At 41.9% G+C, this 16,502-nt stretch overlaps 1 protein-coding gene and 1 long non-coding RNA gene across 3 annotated transcripts in view; one reads left to right on the top strand and one right to left on the bottom strand.

Annotated features, from left to right (window-relative positions):
- LOC113007434 (syncytin-A-like) overlaps positions 1 to 16,502 on the bottom strand; it is a 445,664-nt gene that overhangs the window by 31,414 nt on the left and 397,748 nt on the right. The window lies entirely within an intron of this gene.
- Positions 1,382 to 3,391, top strand: LOC113007443 (uncharacterized). Its single transcript, XR_003269908.1, has 3 exons — positions 1,382 to 1,546; positions 2,966 to 3,079; positions 3,307 to 3,391. It is a non-coding gene; the product is annotated as an uncharacterized LOC113007443 (long non-coding RNA).

Raw genomic sequence — 16,502 nt, 5'->3', positions numbered from 1 at the left:
CACTTTGCCTCTCTGTGTGACCCTCATTCTCTCTCTCTTTCTCTCTCTCTCTCTCTGTCTATCGCTCTCCCTCTCTCGCGGTCTCTCTCTATTTCTCTCGCTCTAGGTCTTACTCATATCTCTGTGTTTTGTCTCTCTTACCTGTTCCCATGTTCCTCTCTTTTTGTGTTTTGTCCTTGTCTCTCTAGTCTGTCATGTTGCAGTGTTCCCTAATCCCTGTCCTAGTGTGACGTTCATATGTTCGTGGTACTTGCTGTTTTATTTCGATACTCCTTGTCTCTCATTATATCTTATTTGTTTCTGCTGTGTTTCCCAGCTGTCTCCACTCGTCTATTCTTCCCCTTGTGTATAAATTTTCTCAGTGGCCTCTTGACCCTTGTCCGAGTCTCTTCTCATCAGTTTTTGTGTCTCTCAGGGTCCATGTCCCTAGTATTTTCCCAGTTTAGGTTATTTGTTTGTTTGTTTGTTTGGTTGGTTGGGGGATTTTTTTGTACCTTAATGTTCAGCCTAAATAAACAGCTCGCTTTTTGCTAAGTAGTTCCTTTTCTCCTGTGTTTGGGTCTTCTCACCACCTCACACATTCTGCAGCCACAGGTCCAGACAAATTAGTTAATCTGTGCTACATAGTAGAAGTGTGCTTAAATTAAAAACAGTAAACAGAAAAAAATTCCAATTAACCAATCACATCTTCATGGATAAACCAGCTGACATATAACAGGTTTGTACTGGTTCATTGGTTAAGTCACACCCAAGTAAATAGGTCATTAATGGTGAAGACAGAGTGAGGACACATAATCCCCACCTGTCTTAAAATAATACATGCATGACATACATCAGATTACAAAGAAAAGCATTTAATGAAAAAGAAGTCAGTGCAGTCATTAGATTAAAAAGCAAGAGGACATCATCACATGGAAAAACATTTGTGGAAAGGTCCTCATTTATCAATGGAGAACTATGAAGTGTCAGCTTGCTTCCTTGCAGCAATGGTGGGATATTGGTAAAATAGAAATTCAGCAGTTCTGTGTTCAATACACATAAGTGAGATGCTAAAATCTATATAAAACATTAGAGACTGATGTAGTGGATCTTCAAAATTTGAGTGAGTCCACAGGAGATCGAGACCATTTTCAGGCACTCAAAAGTAAAAACGCTGTTTTGGGTGATGTGCTAGGGTTTAGAGCACAGGCCGCCCTGGTCCATTCATGTTTTCAAAATTTTGCTGAAATGGATGCTCCCTCAGAATTCTTCTTTAGTTTGGAAAAAAACAATGGACAGAATCGCCGTATTCACTGTATTCAATCTGAGGATGGGAAAGAGCTGACTGAACCCACTGAATTACAGAAAAAGGCTGTTGATTATTTTTCAAAGCTGTATGTCAGCGAGTTTAGAGAAGATTCCGTGGCTAGTGAAGAGTTTCTCAGTAACTTGCCAGAGGTCTCAGAGCACGACAGTATCGTCTTGGAGCCTGCCTCAACTCTGCAAGAACTGCAGGAAGCTTTGTCGAGTATGGAAAATGGTAAAGCTCCTGGAATAAAGTTAAAAGGTAAAAATCATACGCCTTGGAGAGAACATTTTAAGGTTGGTTTTGATGTGACACCTGTATGGGGGATGCTGTACAAGCCACCATTAACTAAGAACACAGGTGATTTACAGTGGCGAATTTTACATGGTATCATTGCAGTTAATGCTCTTATAATGATGATAATAATAATGGATTGCATTTATATAGCGCTTTTCAGGACCCCTCAAAGCGCTTTACAATACCACCGTTCATTCACTCTCACATTCATACACTGGTGAAGGCAAGCTACAGTTGCCTTCACCAGTTGCCTCTTGTGTCCATCATGGGGTTTCAGATAAATGTCCTTTTTGTTCAATGAGAGAAACTATTTTTCATTGTTTTGTACAGTGTTTCGGGTTAATGGATTCATTTTCAGTACTTAATGGTATTTGGAAATACTTTGTAGAATTTAATTTTTTTTTTCAAAAGAGTGGGTTTTATTTTTGGCTTTTCATATGACAAAAGGAAGAAGAAAAAGGGACGATGTATCAATTTTTTCTTGGGTCAAGCAAAGTTGGTAATTTACTTGAGTAGAAAATATAAAATTTATAATGGACGAAATACTGATTGTGTAGAGCTCTTCAAGAGTATGTTAAGAGCAAGAGTGATGTTAGAGTATAAATATTATTTCAAAATGGATGGCCTGGATGTTTTTCAAAATCTTTGGGACTATAAAGGTAGTCTCTTTACTTTAAATAACTCTGAACTTTTATTTAGCAATGTGTTGGTTTGAGCAGAATTTTTGTATGATTCACTATTAAGTGAATAAATGTGTTTTTGAAAATCATTCTCTCCTGCTTGCCTGGGCACAGCTCATTGTGGGCTCTCCCTCTTGACCCATGCACCTGCGGTGATTGCCTCCATCTGTTGCTGATCTGCTGGAGCTCCGTATGAGTGTTCGGCACGAAGCAGTCTTCGCTGGAACATTGAATCACAGCTTGAGCAAACTCTCTCTGTGTATTTTGCCTGTTGGATCTAATCGTGCTCTCTGTGTACACATTTCCCCGGAGCTGGTGATGTACCCTTCCCTGTGATCCCTGAGTGTGGCAGCATGAGTAGCGGCGGTTATTGTGCTGAAGAGGAGAGCGCGTGTGTGGATTCCCGTTTTGTAAATAAACTGTCACCTTTTGCTTGCCAGAACTCCGGCTGCAGGTGTGTCCATTGGTTAGCCATGACAGCCCATACTTAATGTCAACACAAATAAGTAGAATAGGTTTAAAAATGATGTAGTGAACTGACAGTAGTCTCTTTTTACATAAGGTATAGCCTGTGGCTAAGGGATCAGAGGTAAGATAAAAACACATGAGAAGAAAAGTAAATTTAACAAATCAGTGATCTGTGAATTCATTTTTTTTTTGTCTTTAAATTCAATAAAGCTGCTTTACACTTTTCATCTCCCAGCATTCAGCACTTCAGACACTCAACACCCCACCCAGACGACAGCCTTACCATGACCTGATGAGAAGGATGGATGACCAAAGGACAAACTGGAGAGTGGTGCTGTTTTCGAACTATGTAAGTTATCACCTCACATTGACTAAAAACTGTCTTGAAGACTAAATTCTTCCAGTAGTTGGTATAAGTCATGGTTTGATGTCAGCAGCACTGTAGGTTTAAGTTTATTTATAGTTTTCATGTGTGTATGTTGGATTTAAATTGTGTTTAACAACATACTGCAACTACCAACAATGAAAATCTGTTTTGTGTTCAAATGACAACTTTCTTGTGTTATTGCTTTGCAGGGCAGTGTCTTTAGCAATCCTGGAACAGCTGAGAGTGGACAGAGCTGCACAGAGGACCAAAGATCCACTCTCAGCACTTTATATCTGACCGGCCCCAGCACCACCCCTCTTCACCCAACGTGAGGAGGGTCCTGACCCCGCCTGCACAGCGGGAGTTGTGGACATCCATTTCTATGTCAGTGAGTTTAGGAACCTTCTCACACACACACGGATGTACACCGTCACTAGAAGATGTCTCCATTGCATCAGCAGGATGTAAGCATTTATACAATACTGCAGTTTGTGATATTTCATACATGTTTTTATCTCTTCAGTTAAAACTAGGAGATATAAAATAAACCAATTTTCACAATATTTTCTGTGTATTTCTTTTACAAAAAGTTATTTGGAGCATCATTGCAACCTGTCAGATTTTTATCGAGGATTTAGAAAGTTGTTGGTGGCTTGAGTGTGTACAGTGGGGAGTTGTTTTTGTCACATGGTGAAAGTGACCTGATGGGGAGCAAAAAGGCAAACTGAACAATTTGGTCTTGCTCGAGCTACTGATGAATCTTTATCAATGATTGTTAAGTTTTCCAACCACATTTTATCCCGATGGTCAAAGGCTTACATCTTTATGGTCACCAACGTACTTCTGTAATTAATCAGTAACCAATTTATTACTTTAATTTACACTGGGGGCATTAATGAACATAAATCGGATTTAACCAGATTATGTGTTTAGGTCAAGAGACACAGAGTATCTTTAAGAGGCTCTTCTTGAATGTCTAATCACAATGTTTGTGTTTGACTGCAGCATCACTGCAGCAGAGTGGGTATAACACAAGGCCACAGTCATGTGGTACTAAGTGAATAAAATACCCTTAAACAAAGTAAGAGGGATGTGGCTGAGGTTATCAGGATGACTGCTCCATAGATTTCCTGCCTGATGCTCTTTTGCCTTCCAGATATCAGTACAATTTTTAAACCCAAATAGGTCACTTAAAGTATCTTAACCTGTGTGCAAACCTGGTAAAGACCTATAGTAAACGTTTGACCTCTGTTATTGCCAACAAAGGTTATGTTACAAAGTATTGAGTTGTATTTTTGTTATTGACCAAATACTTATTTTCCACCCTGATTTACGAATAAATTCTTTACAAATCCTACCATGTGGATTCATGGATTTTTTTTCACATTCTGTCTCTCACAGTTGAAGTGTACCTCTGGTGCAAATTACTGACCTCTGTCATCATTTTAGGTGGGGGAAATTGCACAATCGGTGGCTGACTAAATACTTTTTTGCCCCACTGTATATCCTATTGTGTCATATCTCCAGTGTTTCCTCGGAGGGGGCTCTCTGCACCGGGTTTGTGATCGACCGTGGCTGCTGGGTCTCTGGGGGTCCTCTCAGCCTGGCTGGGGGGCTCCTTTGCCTCCCTCCTGCTGTGTGCCCAGCCTGGAGGCTGCGGTCTGTGACCGGCTCCCGGTGCAGACGGCTCCCTGTTATAGTGTTTCCTCACTTGGCTCATGCGAACCCAGCCCAATTTTTACTCTTTAAGTGTGTGTGTGTGTGTGGGGGGGGGGGGGATATGTGTGTATTCACATCATTTATTTTAATGAGAGCGTGGGGAGTGAGTTGGAAGGGGGGGTGGGCTGTTTTTAACTATGTAAAGCACTTTGTGCTACATTTTTTGTATGAAAAGTGTTTTATAAATAAAGACTGATTGATTGATTGATTGATTGATACCAAGCGTGTCAGTAAAGGTGAGTACATCGCCCTCTCAACCCCCCCCCATTCTCATGAAGAACTGGATGGTGATGCATGTCAGTGAAGTGGAAGGTGAGAACCCCCGCCCCCCGCACAAACACACACACACACACACCCTCACCTCCCTTTCTTGCACTGAATTCTTCTTCTTGTAAATATCTTCTACTTGTTTTTACACCTTTTAATGTTAAAGTTGGCCTTTGTCCTTGTCAGTGTTGGAAAGACACGTTTTTGCACTGAGGTCTGCTTATTTTCAATGTCTTGTACTTGTTTGAACACCTTTTAATGTTAAAGTCGGCCTTTGTGCTTTTCAGTGTTGGAAAGACACTTTGTTGCACTGATGTCTGCTTATTTTCAATGTCTTGTACTTGTTTTTACTCCTTTTAATGTTAAAGTTGGTCTTTGTCCTTGTCAGTGTAGGAAAGACACTTTGTTGCACTGAGGTCTGCTTATTGTCAATATCTTGTACTTGTTTTTATACTTTTTAATGTTAAAGTTTGCCGTTGTGGTTTTCAGTGTAGGAAAGACACTTTGTTGCACTGAGGTCTGCTTATTTTCAATGTCTTGTACTTGTTTTTACTCCTTTTAATGTTAAAGTTAGCCTTTGCGTGTTTCATTGTTGGAAAGACACTTTCCTGCACTGAGGTCGTCTTATTGTAAATAACTTGTACTTGTTTGAACACCTTTTAATGTTAAAGTTTTCCTTTGTGCTTTTCAGTGTAGGAAACACTTTTTTGCACTGAGGTCTGCTTATTTTCAACATCTTGTACTTGTTTTTACACCTTTTAATGTTAAAGTTGGTCTTTGTCCTTGTCAGTGTTGGAATGACACTTTGTTGTACTGAGGTCTGCTTATTTGCAGTGTCTTGTACTTGTTTTTACACCTTTTAATGTTAAAGTTTGCCTTTGTGCTTTTCAGTTTAGAAAAGAGACTTTGTTGCACTGAGGTCTGCTTATTGTAAATATCTTGTACTTGTTTGAACACCTTTTAATGTTAAAGTTGGTCTTTGTGGTTGTCTTTGTTGGAAAGACACTTTGTTGCACTGAGGTCTGCTTATTGTAAATATCTTGTACTTGTTTGAACACCTTTTAATGTTAAAGTTTTCCTTTGTGCTTTTCAGTGTAGGAAACACTTTTTTGCACTGAGGTCTGCTTATTTTCAACATCTTGTACTTGTTTTTACACCTTTTAATGTTAAAGTTGGTCTTTGTGCTTGCCAGTGTTGGAAAGACATTTCGTTGCACTGAGGTCTGCTTATTTTCAATATCTTGTTTTTGTTTGCACAATTTGTAATTTGAACAACCCCTAACAAATACGGTGATGTTGACTTCTCTGACTCTTTTCTATGTTCTGAAGCTGTTCCTGAGAAAGCTGAACTGCCTGTGGAAAAAAACAGAAAAATGTGAGTCTGATAGCCCGCTGCCTGCTACACCTGACCTGTCTTTTCAGCCAAACAAAACAGATTTTTTTCCATGCGCAACAGAATGACCCAACTCTGGCCACAAAACTGGCCAGCGATCAGAATCCCCGTGTTTACAGCATTGAAAATGACATGTTAATGCCTAAATGGCATCCTCCCTCATCTAGTGATCTTGGCTGGACTTTGTACCGCAAAAACTTTGACCCCAAGTACTCAGTCTTGCACATGACAGTTTCTCTGTTACCATCGTATTCTGTATCACTTATTTTGGCCAGGGTTAAAAACTGATGTAACCAAGTATTGTCGTTCTTGCCACATTTGCCAGGTCAGTGGAAAACCCAACCAGGTTAATCTTCCCGCTCCATTGCATCCGATCCCGGCTTTAGGGGAACCATTTGCGTACAAAATCATTGATTTTGTAGGTCTTCTCCCAAAAACAAAGTCAGGAAATCAGTACATCTTGACTTTGATGTCCTGATGTACATGCTTCCCCGAGGATATTCTGCTACGCACTATCAAAGGCAAAGCCATTGTCAGAGCATTAGTAAACTTTTTCTCCACTTTCAGTTTGCCTAAATCTGTTCAAACGGACCAAGGGTTTAATTTTATGTCCAAAATATTTGCTCAGGTCTTAAAATCACTCTGCATCAAGCATCAAAAATCCAGTGCGTATCATCCCGAATCACAGGGTGTGTCAGGATCCTGGGTCTCCTTACCCAGCGTTTTTAGTTCTTTGTGATTCTTGTATTTTGTACTCGTGTGATTTATTCTATGGTTTCTAGTTTTAATCCCTTGCCCTTCATGTTTCTCGGTGCCCCCTCTGTTCTGTGTACGTCTGTGTCTTTGCATGTTTGAGCTTCTTGTTTTCTGTCACTCTGTATTGTGAATTATGTTCTCAAAATTACTCCCTCAAGTCTAATTTCTTGTGTTCCAAGCTTAGTATTTCCCTCTGCATATTTTGGTTATTAGAGTCCTCTGCCTTATGGTTTATGTCTGTGTTTCTTAGTTGCTGTCTCCACCATGACAAGTTCGCGTCTCTGTGTTATACTTCCTGTTTCACTTTGAAGGTCTGTGTCTTATGTGAATGTGTCCTGCTTTGCTTCCTTGTCTCGTCAGTTCTGATTTCTCCCAGCTGTGCCCTCCTTCTGTGTCTCATTCCCCTCGTTACTTCCCAGTGTATTTAAACCCTGTGTTTCTCTGAGTCGCATCGTCCCTCATGCTGTGTGGATCTCCCTGTGAGTTTAGTTTGTCATTTTCCAGTTTAGTTTAGTTTAGTTTGCTTTTGTATGCTTTTCCCGGCCAGCAAATAAAGCTGTGGTTCCTGAGTTCATTTGAGTTTAAGAGCCTGCATTTTGGGTTCAATTCCTGTTTGCCACACAGCGATTCATGACAGGGTGCGCTTGAGCGTTTCCACCAAACATTAAAAGCCATGATGAGGAAGTTCTGCCTTGAGTCAGGAAGAGAGTGGGACGAGGGTCTGCCACTTCTCCTTCTAGCGGTGAGAGAGAGAGTGTGCAGGAGTCCACGGGTTTCAGTCCCGCTGAGCTGGTGTTTGGACACACAATGCGTGGTCCCCTGCGGCTGCTTAAAGAGCAATATCTGTCCGACACAGCTATCCCTGAGCAGAACGTACTAGATTACCTAAGTTGTTTTAGGGAGCGTCTGCATAGACACTTACCTATCCCTGTTTGCTGACACTTACCCATCCCTGTTTGCTGACACTCCCTCTCGCACTACTATCCTCGAACATGACATGGATGTAGGTGACCACCCTCCGATCAAACAACACGCTTATCGTGTGAACCCTACCAAAATGCACTTTTTCAGCAAGAAGTTTCCTACTTGCTGGAAAATGGTCTAGCTGTCCCGAGTTCTCCCGAGAGCATGGAGTTCCCCATGTCTTCTGGTGCCAAAAGTAGACAAATCCCCACGTTTTTGAACTGATTTTTGGAAACTAAACAGTGTGACCAAACCTGACTCCTATCCTCTCCTCCGAATGGAAGATTGTGTTGACAGGGTTTGCTCTGCAAAGTCTGTCACCAAGCCGGATTTATTAAAGGGTTATTGGAAAGTCCCCCTCACTCCATGTGCATCTGAAATTTCCACTTTTGTCACCCCTGATCACTTTCTCCAATACACTGTCATGCCGGTTGGCCTTCGAAATGCCCCTGCCACAATCCAACGCATTATGCACATTGTATTAGGTGGTGTCAAAAATTGTGAAGTGTACTTAGATGACATTGTAGCTTATTCAGAGACCTGATCAGAACACCTTGGAACACTCACTGAAATTTTTGGAAGGTAAAAAAGAGGGATCCCTTACCCTTAATCTTGCCAAATGTGACTTTGGTAAGCCCACTGTTACTTACCTAGGTAAGCAAGCGGGTCAGGGTCAGGTACTCCCCCTCCTGGCCAAAATTCAGGCTATTCTTGATCTCCCTGGGCCTCGTACTAGATGTCAGCGTCGCCATTTCCTCAGAATTGCTGGCTATTATTGTGGCTGCTGCAAAAATTTTGCAGACGTAGTTGCACCTCTCACCAGTCTCACAAGTGTGTCAAAACCATTCGTGTGGTCACCCACATGCCAGAATGCTTTTGAGTCTGCCAAAGCTCTCCTCTGCAGCACACCGGTACTTGCCACTCCTGATTTCACACATCCTTTTAAGCTCGAGGTGGATGCCAGCACCAGCGGTGCAGGTGCGGTGCTGTTGCAGAAGGACAAGCATGGTGTCGATCACCCAATTGGTTATTTTTCAAAGAAGTTCAACATTCATCAGCAAAAATGCAGTATTATTGAAAAAGAAGCTCTTTCCCTGTTGCTTGCACTACAACATTTCGAAGTATATGTCGACTCTAGTTCATCACCTATCATTGTTTGCACCGATCACAACCCCCTCGTGTTTTTGACTAGGATGCAAAATTCTAATCAGAGGCTCATGAGATGGTCCCTCTTAGTGCAGGATTTTAATTTGGAGATCCAGCACAAAAAAGGAACCGAGAGTGTAATGGTAAATGTACATTTTCGCATGGTTTTCTCCATTCCTAAGTGCCAAACATCTATAGGGGAGATGTTTGGTCTTGGCAAAGGGGGTGTTACGGACCTGGCCATAATGTGTCTTGGTGGCTGTTTTTTGTTCTGCCTGTCTGTGTCTTTAAGAGTCTCTGCGGATGGTGAAAATAACAAAAGCAAGGACAGCACTAAACATAAAAAAGAGTTTTACAAAAGATAGACCAAGTTCAAGCACTGATAGTTGAGCGGGGGTCAAAGCAGTGTTACTCAAGATGACAACATCTGACTTCTTCCCCAGAATTGGGATCGTCCATGGACGGTTCAGTGAGTCTTTTCCTTTTCCCCCGCCATGTGCATTTGCATTTGGGCCTCTTCTGGATGGAGGTTCCACGGGGGGAAACTCTGTTTGGTCCAAAAAAGCATATTTGGACTGGTTGGGTAATTTGTGCTGTGGCTTTTTCTTATTTGTGGTAGTTGAAGGAAGTCTTGGTCTTGGATGTGTTTTCTTAAACCAAACTTTCTGTTGTTTGGCGTGGTTCAGTGGTTGTGGCAGCATTGATAACTGAGTTATGGGTATCTTTGGACCACGGGTATATGAATCCCTTTTTGTAGTCTCTCTCATCCTTTATTTCATTTTCATATTCCGCTAGTCTTAGATCAATTTCCTCCATTTGTTTCAGTACATCATTCTTGTCTCTTGCCATCACCTCGAGGTGCTGTTCAGTCTGTAATATTTCATTTTCCTCATTCAAATACCTAATAGTAATAGCCATCAACGCACAGAAGCATTAGTTGAGAACACTATTCCATGCAGTAGTGAAACCTGGATTGTCCTTACCAAAAGATGGCGGCTTGAGAATACGTAGTCCTCTTGGGATCCTTGCTGATGTAGTTTGATAAGGTGATGGCATGCCATTTGTTACTGAGTATCTGCGACGTAGAACTTCCTCAGGTGATCTGTTGATTCCTGATTGGTGTCTTGTTCAAAGAGTGAGGAATTCCTCAAAACTTCTATAAGATTGAAGCAACAGAAAGCTGATGCTCCTTGAATGTCATAGTCTCTTGTGGTCAAGTAGGACGTGGTGTAATTCTAATGTTGTTGCTCCATGGTGAGTGTGTCAGCTAAATGAGGACCTTTCCACAAATTTCTTTCCATGTGATGATGTCCTCTTGCTTTTTAATCTAATTGCTGCACTGCCTTCTTTTTTAATAAATGCTTCTCTTTGTAATCTTTTTTTTTTTGTATATTTGTAATATTCTTTTTATGTATGTCATGCATGTATTATTTTAAGACAGGTGGGGATTATGTGTCCTTACCCATGTCTTCACCATTAATGACCTAGTCCAGTATTTACTTGGGCGTGACTTAACCAATTAACTAATACTAACCTGTTATATGTCAGCTGGTTTATCCATGAAGATGTGATTGGTTTGATTTGATTTTTTTCCGTTTCCTGTTTTTAATTTAAGCACACTTCTATGTATTACTATGACCGTGAAGAAGGCCACAAGCCGAAACGTGTTGGTCAGTCAATGAAGTTGTTCCTCTTCCCGTCAAGTGTTGCTGGAGTTCCTGCATTGTAATTTTTTTTCATCCTCTTCACGCACCTTGGAAGTAGGTGAAGTCGTGCCAAAAATTTTTGTTGTGATTTTGTCTGGAAGTAGAAAAGAATAAATGTATGTATTTAAATTGTAGGTTTTTTTTTTTTTTAGCATATCTGTCAAAAAAACTTCCCCGAGCTGCTCAAATATATTTTTTGTACCTTTGCTGCTGTGAGGTCAAATGGGTGCAAGCATTTTAAATGTTTTTATTTTAACAGAAGGAGTGAATGTAAAGACAAGATATTTGCTACATAAAATGCCATTGCTTTAGCCTGTAGTGTTTCAGTAGTTCCACCCTTTTGCCTCATAAGTGAATTAAAAACATCAAACAAACTCGCCTAAATGTCAAAGAAAACAGACGTGTCAATAAGATACAAATTATTTTCCATAAAATAAAAGTATAATCAAGTATAAACTTCCAGAGGTGGTGCAAGAAGAAGACACAAATGCAATGACTCTAATGAGAACTTAAACGAGATATAGAATACAATTAAACCAGAAATGGTTGAATGCAGGAGTCCTTTGAGCAGCAAGAAACAAATCAAGTAAGAGGAAACAAATTCTTCAACATAAATCATGAACACACAAAAGGATGCAAACACACACTAAGAGAGAGCAAAGGAAGTTCAGAGCTATAAATGCACATATCAGTGGAAGTGAATGTAAAAAGGTAAGGAGACCAATGAGGATAATAATAATAATAATGGATACTTTATTGATCCCCATGGGGAAATTACTTGTTTTTCCTCTGCATTTGACCCATTCACTCAGTGAAGCAGTGGGCAGCCCACTAAGCAGGCGCCCGGGGAGCAGTGTGTAGGGACGGTACCTTGCTCAGGGGTACCTCAGGGTAGCCGTTAAGTGGATTCGAACCGCCGACCTTCCGATCATGGGGCGACCACTTTACCTACTGAGCTATCCCTGCCCCATAATGAGGTAATGGAAGCAAAACAAAACACAGGAAACAAATGAGTATCAAACAACAAAATTAAAACTATCAAGTGACTATCAGTGGGAAACAATAACCCTGAATACGAGATGTATTACAAAAATTTTACACAGAGTCAAACACTGAGTAAAAAGCTGAATATGTTGTGGCGAATCCACTTAGCCAAAAAAATGGATCGTACATCAGTTGTAGAAACGATAGTCTTTATATAAGGCTTCAAAAAGGGGAATGTACAACAAATAAACTTCTCGACATCAGAGCAACATATAATGGCTTCCCGAAACTTTCTTTGCTAGCTAAAACCCAGAGTAACTTTCGTCTACCACAAAGGATTCTGGGAAACGCAGTTTTCTAATGAAAATACCTGTTAAATGCTCCCCTTTAGCAGAAAATTAAATCTATAATTAACAGCTCTCACTAAACATGTGACACTTAAATCACTTACAAAATAACCAAAATGCTGTTATCAAACAATAAACTGCAATAAAGTTACAACATCCTCCCCCCCCGATGAACAATCTGTTCATCTAAAGCTCCAGGTTATACAACATCTGAATTGGTCTTCTTAACAGAGTCCCCGTTGTCGTGCGAACTAAGCAAGATCTAACAAGACCGTTTCGACCAGGAAACATTTCTTCAATTCTTCCAAGTTTCCACACTTGTCTGGGGAGGTTGTCATGCCCAATGAGCACAACATCCCCTAGTTTTAGGGGTGTAGGCTTTGAAGCGTCACAGCAATGAGTTGACTTCAGCTCCAACAGATAGTCCGTTCTCCAGGTGTTCCAGAAGTTGGTCATGAGTTTCTGCCATTATCTCCATCTCCGAGTAATGTCCTCTTTGTTAGGTGTTGGATGGTGTGTGTCCTTCGGGATTGACTTGGGTGGTAGAGATGTCAATCGTTTGCCCACCAAAAAGTGGGCTGGAGTAAGTGGTTGCGGTTCATTTACCTCGTTGTGCACAAAGGTGAGAGGCCTAGAGTTCAGAGTTGCTTCGACTTCCGCCAACACAGTACACATGTCTTCAAAGTGGAGTGAAGAAACTCCACAGCTCCTTCAAATCTTGGTCTGCTCTCTTAAATGTTCTGGCATTGTCAGAATAGATAACTCTGCATAGCCCTCTCCTGGCAATGAATCTCTTCAACGCTAGCAAAAATGTCTCAGTTGACTGATCTGACACAAGCTCTAAATGGACCGCTTGTGTCACAGCACAGGTAAATAGGGCAATATAGGATCTTTTCACAAAATCCTATGTTTTCACATAGAGCGGCCCAGCAAAATCCACACCTGCAACTTCGAATGGTGGTGACTCGGATATTCTGTCCCTAGGCAAAGGTGCAGTTAGCTGATGCCCAGCCTTTGCCTTAAACCTCTTACACACAGTGCATCTGGTCACAATGCTCTTAACCAGCTGCCGTGCCTGGATGATCCAATATCTCTCTCTTATTTGTACAAGAGTGTCCCTCACTCCTGAATGCATCACCCTTTTGTGACAGTCCTGTATCAGCAGTTCTGAAAATCTGTGTTTGTTTGGCAGAATCCAAGGATGCTGCTCTCTGAATGTGAAGTCCGACTGCTGCAGCCTGCCTCCAACACTAAGCAGCTCATCTTCATCAAGGAATGGTTTCAGTTCCTGAATCTTACTGTCATTCATCATAGGTTTTCCTACCTTCAGTCTCTGGACCTCCTGGTGAAAACTATGATGTTGTGCAACCTTAATCCAGTACTTCTCAGCATCAAGAAGCTCATTGTCAGCTCACCTCGCATCTTTGGTTGCATCGTTGTTTTTGCATTAGCTATGAATCTCCTAATCCATGCTGTCACTCTGAGCACTCTCTTCAGTTTGCCGTAACTCTCAAGCTTCAGTATTGGTTCACAGATGTCAGTGTCATTAACAGCAAACTGCATGGCTATTTGATAACTGGATTTAAGTTCTACATTCATTTCGTCTGAAATGTTTTCATCTTCAGACTCATGTATCCGATCTTCTGATACAAGAAAACTGGGGCCATTCCACCATAGCTGGTTTTGTAGTAGGGCCTCCACTGATTGTCCTCTTGTGGGCAGGTCAGTGGGATTAGCCTTCCCTGGGATGTGTGACCATGAAGATGGACTCGTAAGAGTCTGGATCTCAGTCACTCGGTTTGCAACAAACGATTTCCACCTTTGTGCCGAACTGCAAATCCATTGCAAAATGATCATGGAGTCAGTCCACATTTTTATTTGGGCTTGCTCCATCTTCAGCGAGATGATCAAGTTGTTCGCCAATCTGGCCCCAATCACGGCTCCCATGAGTTCCAGACGTGGCAACGTCATTTTCTTTAGGGGAGCCACCCTGGCTTTAGATGCGACCAAGCTCATTGTCGTTTCTCCTTCTCGTGTTTTGCCTTGCAGATAGGCCACAGCACTGTATGCCCTTTCACTGGCATCACAAAACACATGTAATTCCAAGCCCTCTTTGCTTTCTTGTTGCATATTGATTTGGTACCACCTTGGTATGGCGAGCTGGTGTAACTGAGTAAGCTCTGAACACCACTGTTGCCATTCTTGTGCCAGATCTGGTGGCAATTCTTCATATCAGGAGAGCCCCATCTCCCACATTGCTTGGAACATGCACTTGACCCTAATGGTGAAGGGGTTCAGAAACCCAAGTGGGTCATAAATTCGTGCTGAGGACTGCAGCACGCTTCGTTTGGTTCCTTTCTTCTCTGTTAGAAGCCTCACTAGTGAACTAAGGTGAAATCATCAGGCTCTGGCCTCCACACTAATCCGAGCACCTTTAATGCTACTCCATTCGTCTCAGGTGCCATCATGTAGTTTGTGGAGCTCTTCTCCCATTTCTGCCCCATTTCTGCCTGAGTTTGTCATCCATTTGCAAAGCTCCATACCAGCACCAGTATTTCTTTGGCATTTGTTGTTATGTGATACGCCTCTTCCACTGAGCGTGTACTTGAAATGAAGTCATCTACGTAAAGTGACTCCCTTATTGTATTCACCACTTGTGGTTGGCTTGTTTCATATTGTTTTAGATGTCTTTGAATTGTCGCTGCAAGCAGAAACGGGCTTGGCGTAACTCCAAACACCACTCTCGTCATCCTCAGAATGCGCAGGTGGTCATTCACTTCTCCATTCGGTGCACCTGAGAACCACAGGAACCTGACTGCATCTCTGTCCCTTTCTGCAAGACGTATTTGCAGGAATGCTTGTTTTATGTCCGCCAGAAAGGCGACTTTGTGTTCCCTAAATCTAAGAAGAACACTGAGTAGATCTGGATTCAAATTTGGCCTCGTAAATAAGCAGTCATTCAGCGACAGACAGCCTTCTTCATGGGACGATGCATCAAAGACCGATCTTAATTTTGTAGTTGCTTTGTCCTCTCTCAGCACTGCATGGTGAGGCATATAATACATTAGAGTCTGTGCTGCGGTTTGGTGCCACTTCCTCTGCAATGTTCTGGTCCAAGTAGTCCTCCACCACTTGATTATACCTGCTGAAGAGTGTGACATCCTTCTTAAATCTTTTACTCAGACCTTCCAGCCGTTTTTTGGCAACTCTGTAGTTGTCTGAGAGCTCTACCTTTTCTGGCTTCCATGGCAACTCCACCTGATATCGTCCATCTTTAAACATAGTCGTTCTCTCAAACATCTGCAGAGCCTCATCATCTTCTGGGTTCTTTGTTGTCTCATTTGTAATACCCAGAGACTCTATTTCCCAGAATGCTTTCAGTTGCTTGGAAAGGAGTTTCTCTTCCTCACACGGAATGAACATGCAGGCTGCCTCTGTAACAGTTGATGCAGAGACTGGACCCTGAACAGACCATCCGAAGGTGCTCTCCAGCGCCACCAATGTTTCTGTAAGTCTCTCCACCCTTCCTGTCACGATCTGCCAATAGTAGTCAGCTCCTATGAGGACAGCAAGCTCTGGTTCCTCATTGGATCCTGGGAAGTCAGCCAGTTGTAGTACTCTTTTCTTAAGCTCATGCTGGATCTGTTCACCAGGAACCTTCATTATTGCCGAGCACACTTGTGGGGTCTCCACAGCTTCTATTACAATACTCTGGCTAGGATCCCAGATATTTTGTAGCATAACTTTCACTATGCCGCGCTGTGATCTTGTGGGAAAGGAGGACCCAAATGTGTGTAGTGTCAATGTCTCTTGCCTTATTACTGGTAAATTTAGGCTCTTCACCAACGTTTCATGTATGAAGCTTCTTTGGCTGCCTCCATCTAATAAGCAACGAGCTACCCTTCTGCCTGACGGGTCTTCAATCCACACCTTTGCAGTCTTTAGGAACACAGTGTTCTGTTCACCTGGTTTCACTCTTACTGAATGAGGGAGCACGGAGAAGACCACTGCTTCTGGGATGGGGCCTGTACATCCACCCTTTCACCACCGCACACAGCAACGTGATGTCTCCGTCCACATTTCTCACAGGACACATTCTTGGTCTTACAGAATCTTGCAATGTGT

This window comes from Astatotilapia calliptera, chromosome 16 (genome assembly GCF_900246225.1).
Source record: "Astatotilapia calliptera chromosome 16, fAstCal1.2, whole genome shotgun sequence".
In the NCBI taxonomy this organism is placed as follows: domain Eukaryota; kingdom Metazoa; phylum Chordata; class Actinopteri; order Cichliformes; family Cichlidae; genus Astatotilapia; species Astatotilapia calliptera.
The sequence above is the reverse complement of the archived record's forward strand: the minus strand, read 5'-3'. Positions and strand labels throughout refer to the sequence as shown.